This window comes from Dromiciops gliroides, chromosome 1 (genome assembly GCF_019393635.1).
Source record: "Dromiciops gliroides isolate mDroGli1 chromosome 1, mDroGli1.pri, whole genome shotgun sequence".
In the NCBI taxonomy this organism is placed as follows: Eukaryota; Metazoa; Chordata; class Mammalia; order Microbiotheria; family Microbiotheriidae; genus Dromiciops; species Dromiciops gliroides.
This window is the reverse complement of record NC_057861.1, coordinates 467,211,472-467,227,946: the sequence shown is the minus strand read 5'-3', so window position 1 is coordinate 467,227,946 and position 16,475 is coordinate 467,211,472. Positions and strand designations below refer to the sequence as shown.

At 37.1% G+C, this 16,475-nt stretch overlaps 1 pseudogene; it reads left to right on the top strand.

Moving 5' to 3' along the window:
- The window catches only part of LOC122750473, a 54,459-nt pseudogene extending 40,218 nt beyond the window's left edge, over positions 1-14,241 (top strand).
- Positions 14,242-16,475: the final 2,234 nt, after the last annotated feature.

The following is a 16,475-nucleotide window of genomic DNA, read 5'->3' as shown; positions in this document are numbered from 1 at the left end:
CTGGTTTCATTACTTTTCCTAACCTTTGTTGAGGGGGAGAAGGAAGAAAAGGGAGAGGAGGAAACTTTAATATTGGTTCTATCGCACTAATGGCCTAATGGTGTAGAGGCTGTTAGAAAAACAAAATAGATAATTTTGATTATATGAAATTGAAAAACTTTTGAACAAACAAAATGAATGCATCTAATATAAGAAGTGAAGAAATCAACTGGGGTAAAAAAATCAAAATCTTTGTATTAAATATCTTTTAAAAGGTTTAGATATCCAAACAATATGAACATATAATAGAAATATAAAAGAGCAAAAAACATTCCTCAACAGAAAGTTGTCAAAAGATGTGAAAAAGTTTCCAAATAAACAACTGTTAACTATTGACAATAAAATGAAAGAATGATCTAAATCACTCCTAATAAAAGAAATATAAATCAAAGCAACCATGAGTTTTCACTTAACATTCAACAAAATGGCAAAGATGATGAATGTAGGAAGAGTGAGTGTTGGAAGAAAGGTGGAAGTATAAGCACACATTTTGTAGTTAGTAATGTAGTATTACTATGCTTTAATTTGTGCTTTAACAAATATAATAACTACAGGAACATGGAAAGATTGATGCAAAGTGAAATAAGCAGGCCCAGAAAACAAAATGCCCAGTGACCACAATGATGAAAATGGAAATGGCAACAACCACAAAACAATAAAATGAATGTTTCAAAATTGTAAGGAACAAATTTTGCCCAAAAAAGAGACATGTGAAGTCATCTCCCTCTCTTCCTTTTCAGAGGTGGGTGACAGGGATCAATGGTATGGAAAATTGAATATAATGTCAATTAACATTTTATTTTGCTGAATTTTGTGTCTTCTTCCTCTTTTTATTATTTTTTAAAATATAATTGGTTATATGGGATGATTATCTGGGAGAGAGAGTGTTATGGGGGAAATATAGGCAATATAAAAACAAAAGACAGCAGTAAAAATTCTTTCCTGCTGATATTGTAACTACTTTGGTATAGGCCTATTGCAACCGCCTACTCATTGGTTTAGTCTTTCCGCACTACAATCTATCTTCTAGTCAGGTGTGAAATTGAACTTCTTAAAGTACAGATCTAACCATATCACCCTCCATTTCAGTGGCTCACTGTTACCTCTGTAATCTAGTATAAAATGCTGTTGTTTGGCTTTTAAAGCCCTCCATAACCAGGACCTTCCTCCCTTTCCAATCCTCATATTCTTCTTATTTCCATGTACTTTGTGACTCCTTGCTGTTCCTCGAAAAAGAAATGCCATCTCTCAACTCTAGACATTTTTACTGGCTCTTCCCCATGCCTGTGACTCTCTTCTTCCTCATCTTTACCTCATGGCTTCTTTGGCTCAGCTAAAGTCACATATTCTATAAAAAACTGTCTTGTCCTCCTTAACCTTTTTGAGGATTTTTACTTTATTAATGTTATTAGTGATAATATGTTTCTTACAACACCATAGAATCCAATGCATACTCCCTCCTACCCTTTCCAGAGAACAATTCCATATGACAAATAGTAATTTTTTAGAGAGAAAAAAGGTAAGAATTTATTGATACAATGAAAAAGTCTGAAAAAATGTACAATGTGTTTGTAATACCTCTGTACCTCCCACCTCCACAAAGGGTAGATTGGGGTACTTTCTCATATCTCTTTATTCAAGTCCTGTTTGATTTCATTTATTTATTTATTTATTTATTTTTTTGGTGAGGCAGTTGGGGTTGTGACTTGCCCAGAGTCACACAGCTAGTGTTAAGTGTCTGAGGCTAGATTTGAACTCAGGTCCTCCTGAATCCAGGGCCAGTGCTTTATCCACTTCGCCACCTAGCTGCCCTCTGTTTGATTTTTATAATTTTGTTACATTTACTTTTCATTTGAGGGTGTATAGTTGGTCTGTCCATTTACATTGTAGTAATTATAGTTTATATTATTTTCTTGGTTCTGCTTACTTTTTTTTTCTCACCACAGATCTTTCTATACTTCTCTGTATTCATCTCAAATACAATTTCTTATAGCACAGTAATAATTCATTACATTCATGTACCACAATTTGTTTAGCCATTCCCCAATTGATGGGCATCTACCTTATTTCCAATTCTTGGCTATTACAAACCATATTTCTATAACTTTATTGGTATATAAGGGGATGATTTTCTTATCAATGTCTTCCTTGGGTTATAATCCCAAGAATGGAATCTCTGGTTCAAAGAATATGGACATTTTAGTAATTTTATTTGCAAAGTTCTAAATTACTCTCCAAAATGTACCACTTCACAGCTTCACCAACAATGTGTCAGTGTACCTATCATTCCATAACATTTCCAGTGTTGACTGTTGCTATTTTTGTCATTTTTGCCTCTTTGCAGAGTATGAAGTAAAACCTCAGGATTGTTTTGTATTTCTCTTATTATTTGTGATCTGGAGCATCCTTTCATGTGGTTGTGAATATTTTGCAGTTCTTCTTTTGAGAATTATTTGTTCAAGCCTTTCAACCACTTATCATTTGGGGTATGGCTATATATTTACATAAATTGCATATATATGCCTATACATATAATACATATATATGATATCAAACCCTTATCAGAGAAATGTCATGTTTTCCCCATTAGGCTATTTCCCTTCTTATCCTAGATACATTAATGTTGTCTGTTCAGAAGCTTTTCAGTTTCAAGTAATCAAAATTAAGTTATATCTTTTGTAATGGTCTCTATCTCTTGATTGATATACCTCTCCTACTTATCACTGTGAGATGTACATGAACTGATTCTTTTGTAAGTTTTTTTTATACATTATGACCTTTATTATTAAGGCCACATATTCATTTAGAATATATTGTGGAGTTTGATGTAAGGCGTTGGTCTAAGCCTAATGTCTGCCAGACAGCTTTCCATTTCTACCAGCAATTTTTATCAAATAGGGAGATTTTCCCTAGATAATATGTTTTTTATTTTATCAAACACTGGGATATCGAGTTCTATTGTTTCTTAATCTCTCTTGTCAGGTCTGTTGCATTGATTTATTTTTCTATTCTTTAACCAGTACCAGATTGTTTGTTGACTGCTGCTTTATAATGTAGTTTGAGTTCTGGCAATACTATTCTTCATTAATTATTACCTTGGATATTCTAGATCTTTTGTTTTTCCAAAGAATTTTGCTATTATTTTATCAAGTTCTGTAAAGTATGCCCTTGGTAATTTGATTGGTAGAGCATAAAAAATATAAATTAATTTTGGTAAAATTGTCATTTTCATATTATTATCATATATTATGTTATATTATAATTGTATTATATTATAACTCACTTGATACATAGTAATATCCCCCCCTCCCAGCCATTCCTTTAGTTCTTTTTCTGCCTGTCTGTTTTTGAATGGTTGTCTTGTAAGTAACAGATTGTAGGGTTTTGGATTTTGGGGGTTTTGTTTTGGGTTTTTTTGTTTGTTTTTGGACAGAGCAATGAGGGTTAAGTGACTTGCCCAGGGTCACACAGCTAGTAAGTGTCAAGGGTCTGAGGCCGGATTTGAACTCAGGTCCTCCTGAATCCAGAGCCGGTGCTTTATCCACTGTGCCACTTAGCTGCCCCAGGTTTTGGAGTTTTTAAAACCCATCTGTCACTCTTTTTTATTTTATTGGATTGTTTAATCCATTTACATTTAAAGCTATAAATTAGACTTATATTTTCCTCCATTTGTCTATAAATTTTTTTCAAGTTTAAATTTTTTCCTTCTGCTATAAACACATTATTATATTACTTCAATTATTGTACTTTAATAATTTTTTATGGTGGCCCTGTTCTCACTGGCCCTCTTTCCCTCACCTCTATTTACATATTCTCATTTGTCACCCTTTCTCCTTTAAGGTTTTGTTTATCAGTTTCTTTTTCTCTCCTGCTTTTATCTGATTACATATTTCATTCACCTCTTTTTGCTTCTCAGTCAAGTGTATTCTCCTTTCTTTTCCCCTTAGCTAGTTCTTGTTCATTAGTTTTTTTTTTTAATTCTGTTTTTTGTTCCCCTTTCCAAAAAGGATTTCACTTACTTTCTCTTTATGTCTATTCTAGACCCTCATTCTCTGATTCACAACCACTATAACTTTCAGGTTTCTCTTTACTCTATTCCTCGTGGCACTTAAATTTCTAAGATATCCATTCCAGGTTCTACCTCTAGGTATTTTCTTCCCCTGCCCTATAGTGATTGTGCCATGGATTCTCTTTTTCCAGAGTCTTACTCCTAAGACAATGCCAATTATTTAAGGTGTCTCATGAGAGTCACCCCTGCCCCCAATTTCTGATTATGAAATCTACCACAGATCTATAGCCTTCCTTGTTGATTTTTTGCCTCCTACGTTTGCTTGAAAATTTCCTCTTTATGTCTGTGCTCTCCCATTCCTCTGGGTACCAGTTACCTCCAGGGGTTCCAACCCTTCAACCCTAATGTATGACAAATAGACTTTTCTAGAACCAAATCCCCCAAGCCTTATTCAGTGTAAGGTCCTGATCTGCCTTCACTGACCATCTTTCTTCACCCATAGGAGCATTCATCAATGGAATGCTTCACATGCTCTTTACCTACTCACCTGTAAGCTTTTCTCTTTCTCAGATCACAGAGGTCACTTTCCCCTCATTGCTAGCCCTCAATTTGACCCTGGTGCATCACACATTCATCTCTTCCTGCTCTCCTCCCCACCTTACATGTAGAATTCCATGAAATGTAGTCCCACAAAAAGCATTGATTTACTTGTAGAGAGTCACCAGGTTTGTCTATAATGCTCCCTATCTACCTCTTTACTTGTTATATCTGTCAGTTTCCATCTTCACTTTTCTCTCCTTACGTACATTTAGAAAGAAATCTCTGACTGTAATTTTGTTGTCATGCTGTTACTGTTGTTGTCCTTGCCTACTGTGTTTATTTACTCCTCATGCACATCTGCTGTTTGGAATGTTCAAAAAGCAAACAATCTCTTCAGTTTTGGTTTTCTTTCTAAAAAATATTTCAAACTCTTTTTTTTATTATATAACATCCTTTTTCCCTCTAGGGTTAAGCACTTTGGTAATTTCAGTCTTTCTACCTTACCACCTTATTTCTTTATCACTCATTTTCATTCCTCACCCCCTCCCAATTACATGTAAACAAAGAATTTTAATATATTTTTAAACATTTTGAGTTCCATTTTCTCTCCCTCTCTTCCTTTCCTCCCCCTTCTTTGAGAAAGCAATAAATTTGATATAGATTATCAGTCAAACAAAACTTTCCCATATTAGCCATATTGCAAAAGAAAATGCAGACCAAAACCAAATGAGAATAATAAAGTTTAAAAAATATATTTCAATCTGCATTCAGACTCCATCAATTCTTTCTTTGGAGGTAGAAAGCATTTTTATCATAAGTCCCTCAGAATTGTCTTGGATCATTGTATTTCTGAGAATAGCTAAGTGATTTACAGTTGACCATTTTACAATATTGCTATTACTGTGTACAGTGTCTCTTGCTTCTGCTCATTTCACTTTGCATCGTCATGTAAGTTTTTCCAGGTTTTCTTGAAAGCATTCTGCCCATCATATCTTAGAACACAATAGTATTGCAACACAATCAGATACCACAACTTGTTCAGCCATGCTCCAATTGATGGGCATCCCCTTGATTTCCAATTCTTTGTTACCACAAAAAGAGCTACTATAAATATTTTGTAATATAGGTCATTTTCCCATTTCTTTGATCTCTTTGGGGAAGACACCTAATATTGGTATTGCTGGATCAAAGGGTATGCTGAGTTTTATAATCCTTTAGGGATACTTGCAAAATGCTCTCCAGAATGGTTGGATCAGTTCACAACTCCACTAACAATGCATTAGTATCCCTATTTTTTCCTATCCCCTCCAATGCTTTTTCCCTCATCTTATTAGCCAATCTGATAGGTATGATGTGGTACCTCAGAGTTGTTTTAATATGCATTTCTCTAATTCATAGTGATTTTGAGCATTTTTTTCATATGATGTAGATGGCTTTGATTTCCTTGTCTGAAAACTGAATTTTCACATCCTTTGAGCATTTATCTATTGGGAAATGACTTGTATTCTTATACATTTCACTTAGTTCTCTATATATTTGAGAAATGAGGCCTTGTCAGAGAAACTTGCTGTAAATTTCCCACCTAATTTCTTGTTTTTGTTCTAATTTTGGCCATATTGGGTTTTTTGCAAAAAAATTTAAATTTGATGTAATCAAAATTATCCATTTTCTATCCCATAATCCTCTCTATCTCTTGTTTGGTCATAAATTATTCCATTATCCATAAATCTGACATATACAGTATTTCATGCTATCCTAATTTGCTTATGGTATCACCCTTTATGTCTAAGTAATGTACCCCTATTGACCTTATCTTGGTATACAGTGTGAGGTGTCAGTCTTTACCTACTTTCTGATTTCCAGTTTTCCCAACAATTTTTTCCCAACAAAGTGATTTCTTGGCCCCAAATCTTGGCTCTTTGGGTTTTTCAAACACCAGGTTATTATAGCCATTTACTATTGTGTATTGGGGTGTATGGAGAGTTCAGGGAAAACTAATACCTCTGGCATGAGAGCTTGCCAATCTCTTTTCAGTGCTGCTCATCCATGTTTGGTGTTCAACTGTCCTCCAACTCTCAGCTGTAGCTCCAAGGAGCTGTAGCACGTGCAGCAACTATGCCCTGGTAAAAACCATATTGGTAGACAGACTAAACCAGGTTGAGGGTAACCAATATATCTCAAACCTATTGGTGAAGTAGGGGATGTCTCCCCCAAGTGTGTGAAGATTTCCCCCAACAGAATTGTTGGATGAGAAAAATGTATTCCAAGAGTCATGAAGGCAGCTGAAACAGGTAGTATGGAGTACTTAGAACTTAGTAGACAACAAAAACACTAAGGACATCATCCATTGTGTCCTGGGCCATTGCCAGTCATCCTGATTTTTGTCTTACCACTCAACTTTGATAACTCTGGAAGAGGGAATCAGGCTGATAACTATGCAATTCTACCTCATTTAAATTCAATTCATGCATAATTCAAGACAACACATTGGTCCTCTTAGAAAATGAAGAACAACAGCAGCAACAATTATGTATTGACCTTTCATTCTCCCAGATGAATTTTGATATTGTTTTTTAACTCTATAAATGTATATTTTTGTAATTTGATTGATATGTTACTGAATAAATACATTTAGGTAGAATTATCATTTTTATTATATTGGTTGAGCCTTATCACTCACTTTCTGACTCCCTCCCCTGTGACTTTGGTTTCCTTGGGGGCTGGATCTCAAAACATCTCAGTTCTCACAATTTATAGTTCACCAGTCTATGTCTCTGCCCAAACTTACTTTTTGGTAGTCAGAACCATAAGCAGTTGGATACAGTGATATTTCCCTCAGGCTTGGTGGAGTGTTGCATGGCATCCTGACCTTGTGACCTTGCCCTAATCTCTCTGTTCCTTAGTTCTCTGGTCTGGCACCAGGAGTTCAGAGCTTTGCAGCACTGATGATTCTGGGTTGCAGCCCTAGCAGGCTTTTGCTCTGGAATAGCTGTGGCTAAGTTGGCTGCTGAGGCTAAACAAAATTCTACAGCCTAGATCTGGGGTCTTCCATGGCACTGGAAAATGGGCAAGAAGCTGAGGTGGAGGGATGGGTTTTATTGTAAGCCTGTGTCAAGTCCTTTGATCTGCTAAGGTAGCCTTGCTCCTATAGTGTGGGAGGTGGGAGGATACTCAGGGGGTTTAGGATTAGTGACTGTCCTAGACCATAGAGACAGCTGAAGTTACTTTATCTTAGGCACATAATTTCTGTTTTGGAAAGGTTTGAGAGGTTGTAGGGATCAGAGAAAATGTCTCATCTTCTATCTGTTGCTTATATGACCCTGTCCCACTTAATCTTAATGGTTTTCCTTTGAGACACCCCCCTCCATTTTATTGTGTAAATATCATTTGTATATAGTTGTTTGCATGTTCTTTTCCTCATTAGATTATAAGCTTTTTGAGAATAGGGACTGTTTTTTTTTTTTTTACTTTCTTTGTTTAGCCAGTGCTTAGCACAATGTGACAGGGCTCATGGTAGGCTCTTAATAAATACTAGTTGATTTGACTCAACTTTAAAATATATTTTAGGAAGTCTACGATATAAGAAGGCAAATTAAAAGAGAATATTTTAAAATTAGAAGGGGAATATTAGTACAAAAATATTGTGTGAGGGTTGTGTAGGGAGAGGAAGCTATGTAAGGGTAAGGGGAATTATGCTGGGAAACTGCTGTCCTACCACAGAGGTGGTGGTTCCACTGATGAAGGCTCCAGTGAATGATGAGAGATGTTCTGTGAAGTGAGATAGGGAACTTGTATTCGGTGTGATCTAGAAGACTTGATTTGGAACTCTTAGGGGAAATTAGTACCTTGGATAGTGGGAGATCATGAACTCAGGAAGGAGATTTTTTGGCATATGGAAAAAAGAAAGTAATTGGGGGAGGATATAAATCAGTGATGAGCTGTATAATCAGGGATTTAGTAGGGGAGGGGGCTACCTTGGGATCCTGACTTCTCTGATATCTGCAGGAATTGGCTTTCTTCTGGGATAAAGGCACAACGAAAAAGGGGAATTCAAGGAGCAAGCTTTAAAAAATAATTAAATTATTTTAATTCTGAAATTAAGAAATAAAACAGCCTCTCAAAGAGGATTCCAGTAAGAATATTGCCACCATTGACTAAGAGAGAGGTGCCCCTGTGATTGTCACAAGAGAGCCTATGTCCTTTATTTTTTTTTTTTTTTTTTTTTTTTTTTTTAGGCAATGGGGGTTAAGTGACTTGCCCATGGTCACACAGCTAGTAAGTGTCAAGTGTCTGAGGCCGGATTTGAACTCAGGTACTCCTGAATCCTGGGCCGGTGCTTTAACCACTGCGCCATCTAGCTGCCCCCAATGTCCTTTATTTTTATAGAAATGGATAATGGAGGCATCCTTGAACTCTTCAGAGATAACCTCCTCTTGCCACATAACCTAGAAAATTTCAGTCAGCTTTTGTATGAGCAGCAGACCCCCTGCCTTGTAAATCTCAGATGGAATAGAATCAGCACTAGGCTCTTTGCCACATGAGAAGAAGTCTAATGGCATTCAAAACTTTTTCTTCCATTAGAAATTTGACTAGAAGGGGCAGCTAGGTGGCGCAGTGGATAAAGCATCAGCCTTGGATTCAGGAGTACCTGAGTTCAAATCCAGCCTCAGACACTTGACACTTACTAGCTGTGTGACCCTGGGCAAGTCACTTAACCCCCATTGCCCCGCAAAAAAAAAAAAAAGAAAAAAAAGAAATTTGACTAGAGAGGGATTAACTTCAATCTGAAGTATATGGTCATTGGCTTCACCATTGATTGATGATGGTCTATTGAAAACACTGTGGAAGTGTCCAGCCCATATCTCCAGGATCATTACCTTATCACTAATCAAAGTAGCTCCATTAGCACTGAATAGTAAAAATGCACCATAGGTCGCTGGCCCATAAATAGCATCCAGGGTATCATAAAAGTGGTTCAGATTATTAGTATAAGTATAAAACTGAATTTAATTTGCATTCTTACTGAACCAAGAATCCTGTACCTCTCTAAGATTTGTTTGCACATTACTTTTAAAAATAATAATAATAAACATTTTATTTAAAATTTTGAGTTCCAAATTCTATCCCTCCTTTCTCCCCCCCCTCCCTGAGGCAGTAAGCAGATATAGGTTATATATGTGAAATTATGTAAAACATTACCATATTAGTCATTTTGTATAAGAAAACTTGAATTAAAAATGAAAGTGACAAATAACATGCTTAAGTCTGTGTTCAGTCATTATCAGTTCTTTCTTTGGAGGTGGATAGTATGCTTCATCATTAGTCCTTTGGGATTGTCTTGGATCATTGTATTGCTAAGAATAGTTAAGTCATTCATAGTTCTTCACTGAACAATATCACTGTCACTATGCACATCCTTCTCCTGGTTGTGTTCACTTCACTATACATCAGTTTATTCAAGTATTTCTAGCCTTTCTGAAATCATCCTGCTTGTCTTTTCTTATAGCACAATAATATTCCATCATAATTATATACCACAACTTGTTTAGGTATTGCCCAATTGATGGGTACTCCTTTGATTTCCAATTCTTAACCACTACAAAAAGAACTGCTATAAATATTTTTGTTCAAATAGGGCTTTTTCTCTTTTGGGGGATGTCTTTAGCATATAAACCTAGCAGTGGTATTGCTGGATCAAAGGGTCTGCACAGTTTTATAGTCCTTGGATATAATTCCAAATTGCTCTCCAGAATGGTTGGATCGGTTCATAACTCCACCAACAGTGGATCAGCACCCCAATTTTCCCATATCCCCTTTAACATCCAATATTTTCCTTTTTTGTTATATTTGCCACTGATAATTGCACATTACTTTTATTATTTTTTTTTTTAATTTTTAGTGAGGCAATTGGGGTTAAGTGACTTGCCCAGGGTCACACAGCTAGTAAGTGTTAAGTGTCTGAGGCCGGATTTGAACTCAGGTACTCCTGACTCCAGGGCCGGTGCTCTATCCACTGCGCCACCTAGCTGCCCCTGCACATTACTTTTAATGGAATTAAATGCTGCCTTCTTAGAGATGAATGAACTATCCTCCTGGTAAACCCTTTAAAGTTTCTTTTTTTTGTTGTTTAGCAGCTTCTGAATTTTGCCATCATTTTCATCAAACCAATTTCAAGATTTGTAAGATGAATAAATGTAGTTCTGTATACCAAATCTTCAAATGCTTCCCACTTCTTTTCTGCTTCACTGTTGCCAACTGTGTGTTGGCTCAGCTTTCCCTCCAAGTTTACATTGAGTTGTCTGGTAGTTGTCTTGTCTTTGGGCCACTGTTTCTGTTGAATGAGAATATTATGTTGGAGAGGAAAAGTCTATGATCAGTCCAATACTCTGCACCCTATATTGCTTTCATCATTCTCACCTCTTGTCTATCTCTTTTCCTTGCAAAAACATAGTCTATTAAATGGCAATGTTTGCTGTGAAGGTATATCCATGATGTTTTACGTGTTTAGATAAACAGAAAACAGTGTTGGTGAGGAGAAGGTAACATATCTTCATTTGTAAGTGATGGTTGCTGTTTCTGACTCCATTCCTCCCAAGGACTCCCTGTCACGTCTAATAGTCTGTGCCTACTCTGGCATTAAAGCCAGCCACCAGTCATCTCTAAGCAACAGGTCTAGCTTCTCAGCCACACAGGGCTAGGTTCAAAACAATACCATAAAGTTTGCCCAGAGACTAAAAGATGTGGACCTCAGGGTAAATTTTGGCATGGAAGCTGACAAAGCTCATGGCTTCTTCAAGAAAGATGATATAGCTGTTGTACTGATGGTTTGTTATCTTGATCTGGGCTTCACCAGCACTATGTGCTGTCATTTCAATAACAAGCAATTTTTTTTTTAGTGAGGCAATTGGGGTTAAGTGACTTGCACAGGGTCACACAGCTAGTAAGTGTCAAGTGTCTGAGGCTGGATTTGAACTCAGGTACTCCTGAATCCAGGGCCGGTGCTCTATCCACTGCACCACCTAGCCGCCCCCCAATCAATAGATTTTTTTTTGACTGGTCTGTATTCAGAAATTTTCACCAGATTTCTTGTATTATTTCTTGAATTATGGTATTCATGTGGTTTAACATGTCATGTACTTCTGGGAGCCCTGTGATTCTTAAGTTGCCTCTATTCATCCAGTCTTCAAGATCAAAGGCTTTTGAATTTATAGAGATTATGTGGTTTTTAAAAAACATTAATGGCTTCTGTTCTTCCAGGTTGTCCTTCACTTTAACATTTGTATTCCCAGTCTATTGTTCTGCTATTCTTTTTTTCTTTTGAAAGACTTGCCACCAAAAAAAAAAAAGAAAGAAAGAAAGGAAAGAAAGAAAGGCTTGCCACTTTGGATTAAGGTTTTTCAGTTCTCTCTGTTCTTTAGTTCTTTGGCTGGACTTGCTCTTTGCAAGGTTGGAGGAAAGCAGTCAGAGTTCCTTACAGAGTCTTTACAGTCTTGGGGTTCCCTTACCTAGGGTCTATCCCAGGCAAAGACAAAAAAAGGTTCCTTCCCCTCCTACTCACAAGGCTGGGCAGAATCAATGTGTACTGCTTATTGTAGCAAGGTAATGGAAGAAGGAAAGGGGTAAGGTGTGCTATCAGTCTCTGCAACAGAAGTGCAATCCCTGAGTGGGTCCTAAACACAAACCTGTGTTATTCTGTGCATCATCAGACCAGAGAAGCTAGCAGGGGTAGGCTTCTGAGTGATGGTGTTATGACTTCACATTCTGACTATTAACTCATAATTCATGTTACCTTACTGGGTTTCTTCCTGTCATGTCCTGTGGATTCCATTGTAATTGCTCTTTTCTCCTATGGTCAACTTTGTAGGGTAAGTCATTGTGGTTTTGTTTATAGATTTGTCCTCTCATTTAGTACAGAAGCTACCAAGTCTTTTGTGAAACTAAATGCCTTGGTGCTTAAATGGCTCCTTTCTGGGTGCTTGCTGTATGTTTTTCTTTGATGTAGGAGATCATAGATTTAGGTCATAGATTTTGTCTGTGACATTCCAGGGATTTTTTGTTTTGTGGTTTCTTTCAGAATATAAAAGGTGAACTTTTCCTATCTTTACTTTGTCCCCTCATTCTAATATAACTGGGCAGTTTTCATTTGTGATTTTGAGAAATAGTATCCAGAGAGAAGTGATGCAACAAGAAGAGGCATTTCATTGCTTAGAAGTTCGTGAAGAATTATAACTATGACAAGTTTGCAAAATTACGATTTGCTTTTATTCAGAATCAGCAATTTCATGCTGTAATGGCAGACACTTCCCTGGAACATATCTATCATTTGAACTCCAAGTCCATCTATTGCTGAAACACCAGTATCACCTTTATAATTGGCCTAACCTCCTATTTTGTGGAAATGTTAAATGATGAAAGTGATAACGAATTGTGGCTCATCTAAATGTGTCCCATGGAAATCATGGATAGTACACAAAGCCTATTGAAAATATATGAAAAGTCATAGAAATCTTGGAGGAAGGCAATTCATAAAAGGGAGCTGAAAGCCAGGAGGTGGGAGGAGTGGAGATATGAGGTAAAATCAAGAGAGTCAGGAGCAGAACTGAGAGATGAATGAGCATGGCTGGCTTGAACACTTTCTTAATTGGAGATTCCTGGATAGAAATCACTAATCAGAAGATGGGGCAGAGGCATCTTTGCTGGTGAGAAGGCTTCTGAGGTGGAAGTGGAGAAGTCTGGAGTAGAGAGATGAGTGATTCCAAATTCTAAGCTAATTCTATCTTCTAGCAGCCTTGTGCTATGATACTGGATACTAATGGATCAAAGATCTGAATTAGACTAATCAGAAGTAAGGGGCAGCTAGGTGTTGAAGTGGATAATGCACCGGCCCTGAATTCAGGAGTACCTGAGTTCAAATCCGGCTTCAGACACTTGACACTAGCTGTGTGACCCTGGGCAAGTCACTTAACCCCCATTGCCCTGAAAAAAAAAAAGAAAAAAGAAGACTAATCAGAGGTAGTAGCACTGCTGAAGTGGAGCTGAAGAAGGGTGACATTCTCAAAATCACCTTGGATGATACCAATATGGAAAAATGTGATGACAATATTCTGTGGGTAGAATACAAAAAATATTCGCAAGATGGCAGTAGTAGGCAGCAAAATCTTTTTTGCTGATGGGCTTGTTTCTCTATTTTTAAGGGAAAAGATGATGATTTCCTTGTGACTCAGGTAGAGATTAGTGGCATTTTGAATGACAAGAAAGGTACAAACTTTCCAGAGACAGCTGTAGAATTTCCTTTTTTGTCTAAGAAGAATATCAAAGATCTATATAGAATAAGATATGGATATGGCATTTACATCTTTCATCTAAAAGGCAGCAGATATCCATAATGGTCCTGAGAGAAAAAAGGAAAGAAAAGAAAGATCATAATCAAGGTTGAGAGTCATGAAGGAATTTCGAGATTTGACCAGATCTTCAAGACATAATGGTAATTTTCATTTTTGGAGAGGGACATGCTGAACCTGGATATACAAATTCCTGGAAAAAAGGTCTTCTTTGCTAAGAAGATGATGATTGGAAAGTGTAATCAAGTTGAAAAAATTATTATTTGTGCTACTAAAGTGCAAAAGAGCATGATTAAGAAGCTAGGGCAATGATCTGGTCAATGCTAACCTGGATAGAAGTGTTTACATTATATTGTCTAGATAGACTCCCATAGAAGACTAATCCAATAAACATTTCCATTCCAAAAAATATTTTTAAGTATCTACTGTGTACTAAGTGCTGGAGATACGATTAATAAAAAGAAAGACATTCCCTGTTTCCATGAAGCTTACAATCTAAAGGGTGAGACAATATACAAATGTGTCCTATGGAAGTCATGAATAACACAGAGTCTATTGAAACTACGTGAAAAGCCATATAAATCTTTGTTTCTAATAGATAAATGGATAGATAGACAGACAGATAGGAGGAAGAGAAAGAGAGTGAGTGAGTGAGAGAGAGAGAGAGAGAGCACATAGGGGACTAATGCAATAAACATTTCCATTCCAAAAAACATTTTTTAAGTGTCTACTGTGTGCTAAGTGCTGAAGATACAATTAATAAAAAGAAAGACATTCCCTGTTTCCATGAAGCTTACAATCTAAAGGGTGAGACAATAAACAAAAGGAGGCAGGAAAGCAGGGGAGGGTACAGGGGAGAAAGAGGAGAATGGGAAATTAGGGGGCACCCAATGCAGGAACATCTTATTATGTGGAAGTGAAACTAGGCAGGGCAGCAGATGAGTGTTCTGTTTTTGACCTCTATAAAGAAAGACACTGGGAGGAGTTTGGTACTCTGACTTTCAGCCCTCCAAATGGAGAAGAGAGGAGGCTGAGGAAAATAATGTTAATCAAGGCTTGAGTTAGCAGCATGGCAGTGAGATTAAAAGTGATGAGCTTGTCCTAGAGGGGCATCTTTTCCCATGGAGTTGAAACCAGGCAGGGCAGCAATTGTAAAGTTCTGTTGAGTAAGACTACTCTAGAAGTCACATAAGTGCAACATTGGATTGCCTGAAAAGCAAAAACTATCATCTTTTACTTGTGACTGTTTGAGGAGTTCTGCAGCTTGCCTCTCATAACCAAGGCTTAAGCTTAAGCTGCTGGTGCCATGAAGGATTTCTTTAAGTATCACACTGGGGCCATTATTGTCCTCACTAAGTCTGAAAGGTTTGCTCATCAGGTGAGCCAGGTACCGTGGTTGGGTACATCATTACTGTGACCCATAGTAATCACACCAGGCTCAGCTGTAGCAAATAATTTTACATGTATTGTGCAGTTACTCCAACTTGTTAAGAACAAAATCCAGAACTGAAAAAATTTAGAAAGTTTATAAAATCATAGAGCAGAGGGGAAGAATAAAAAAAAGGGGATGGCTTCCTCTCCCCCGAGTCAGTAAAATACACATTATAGAAGATTTAAACAAAGGAACAAGGAAATAGAAACTGATTGTCTAGCACAGAGGCAGTTATCACATAAGACATGTAGGTTACTTAATATATGAGATGACAGAAAACTCACATTTCTTGCATCAATCTCTGAACCTGACTGGGTTTTTGGTCAACATAACCTAGGTCCTAAGTTAAACATTAAATATATCTAATCTCTAAGCAACAGGTCTAGCTTCTCAGCCACACAGGGCTAGGTTCAAACAATACCATAAAGTTTGCCCAGAGACTAAAAGATGTGGACCTCAGGGTAAATTTTGGCATGGAAGCTGACAAAGCTCATGGCTTCTTCAAGAAAGATGATATAGCTGTTGTACTGATGGTTTGTTATCTTGATCTGGGCTTCACCAGCACTATGTGCTGTCATTTCAATAATAAGGAATTCAGATCTCATAACTCCAGCATCCTCCCTTTGCAAACCCCGTCTAAATCCATTAACTGCTTATAGGGTTGTGTATTCATGGTTTTTAATGGCTTTAGACATCAGAAAAGAAAGATTAATATATCTTCTTAAATATTAGAACTTCCTTTCCTTCCTCCTCACCTAGTGCTAATATTCTGAGTTGTGTGAGAGGTAGTTTGGCATAGTGAATAGAGAGAGAGCTTCACTGAGAAAGACCTAGATTTAAGTACAACTTCTGACATATTTTGGCTGTGAAACTTTAGTCAATTAACAACCTCTCAGTGATCTCAGGCCCATTGAAAGTGGGTTTACTCCAAGTGGAAAAAAGAAGTTTGAGCTTCCAGCAAGGGCAAAAAATATGAAAGAGAAGGAAAGGGAAAGGAAAGTAATGAAGAGAAGAGAGTAGGGAAGTAGAGGAGATAAAAGGGGAAAGAATGGAAGGAGTGAGAAGACTGTCCATCCAGGATTTTCATGTAAAATTTGTATTGATGGGGGGAAAA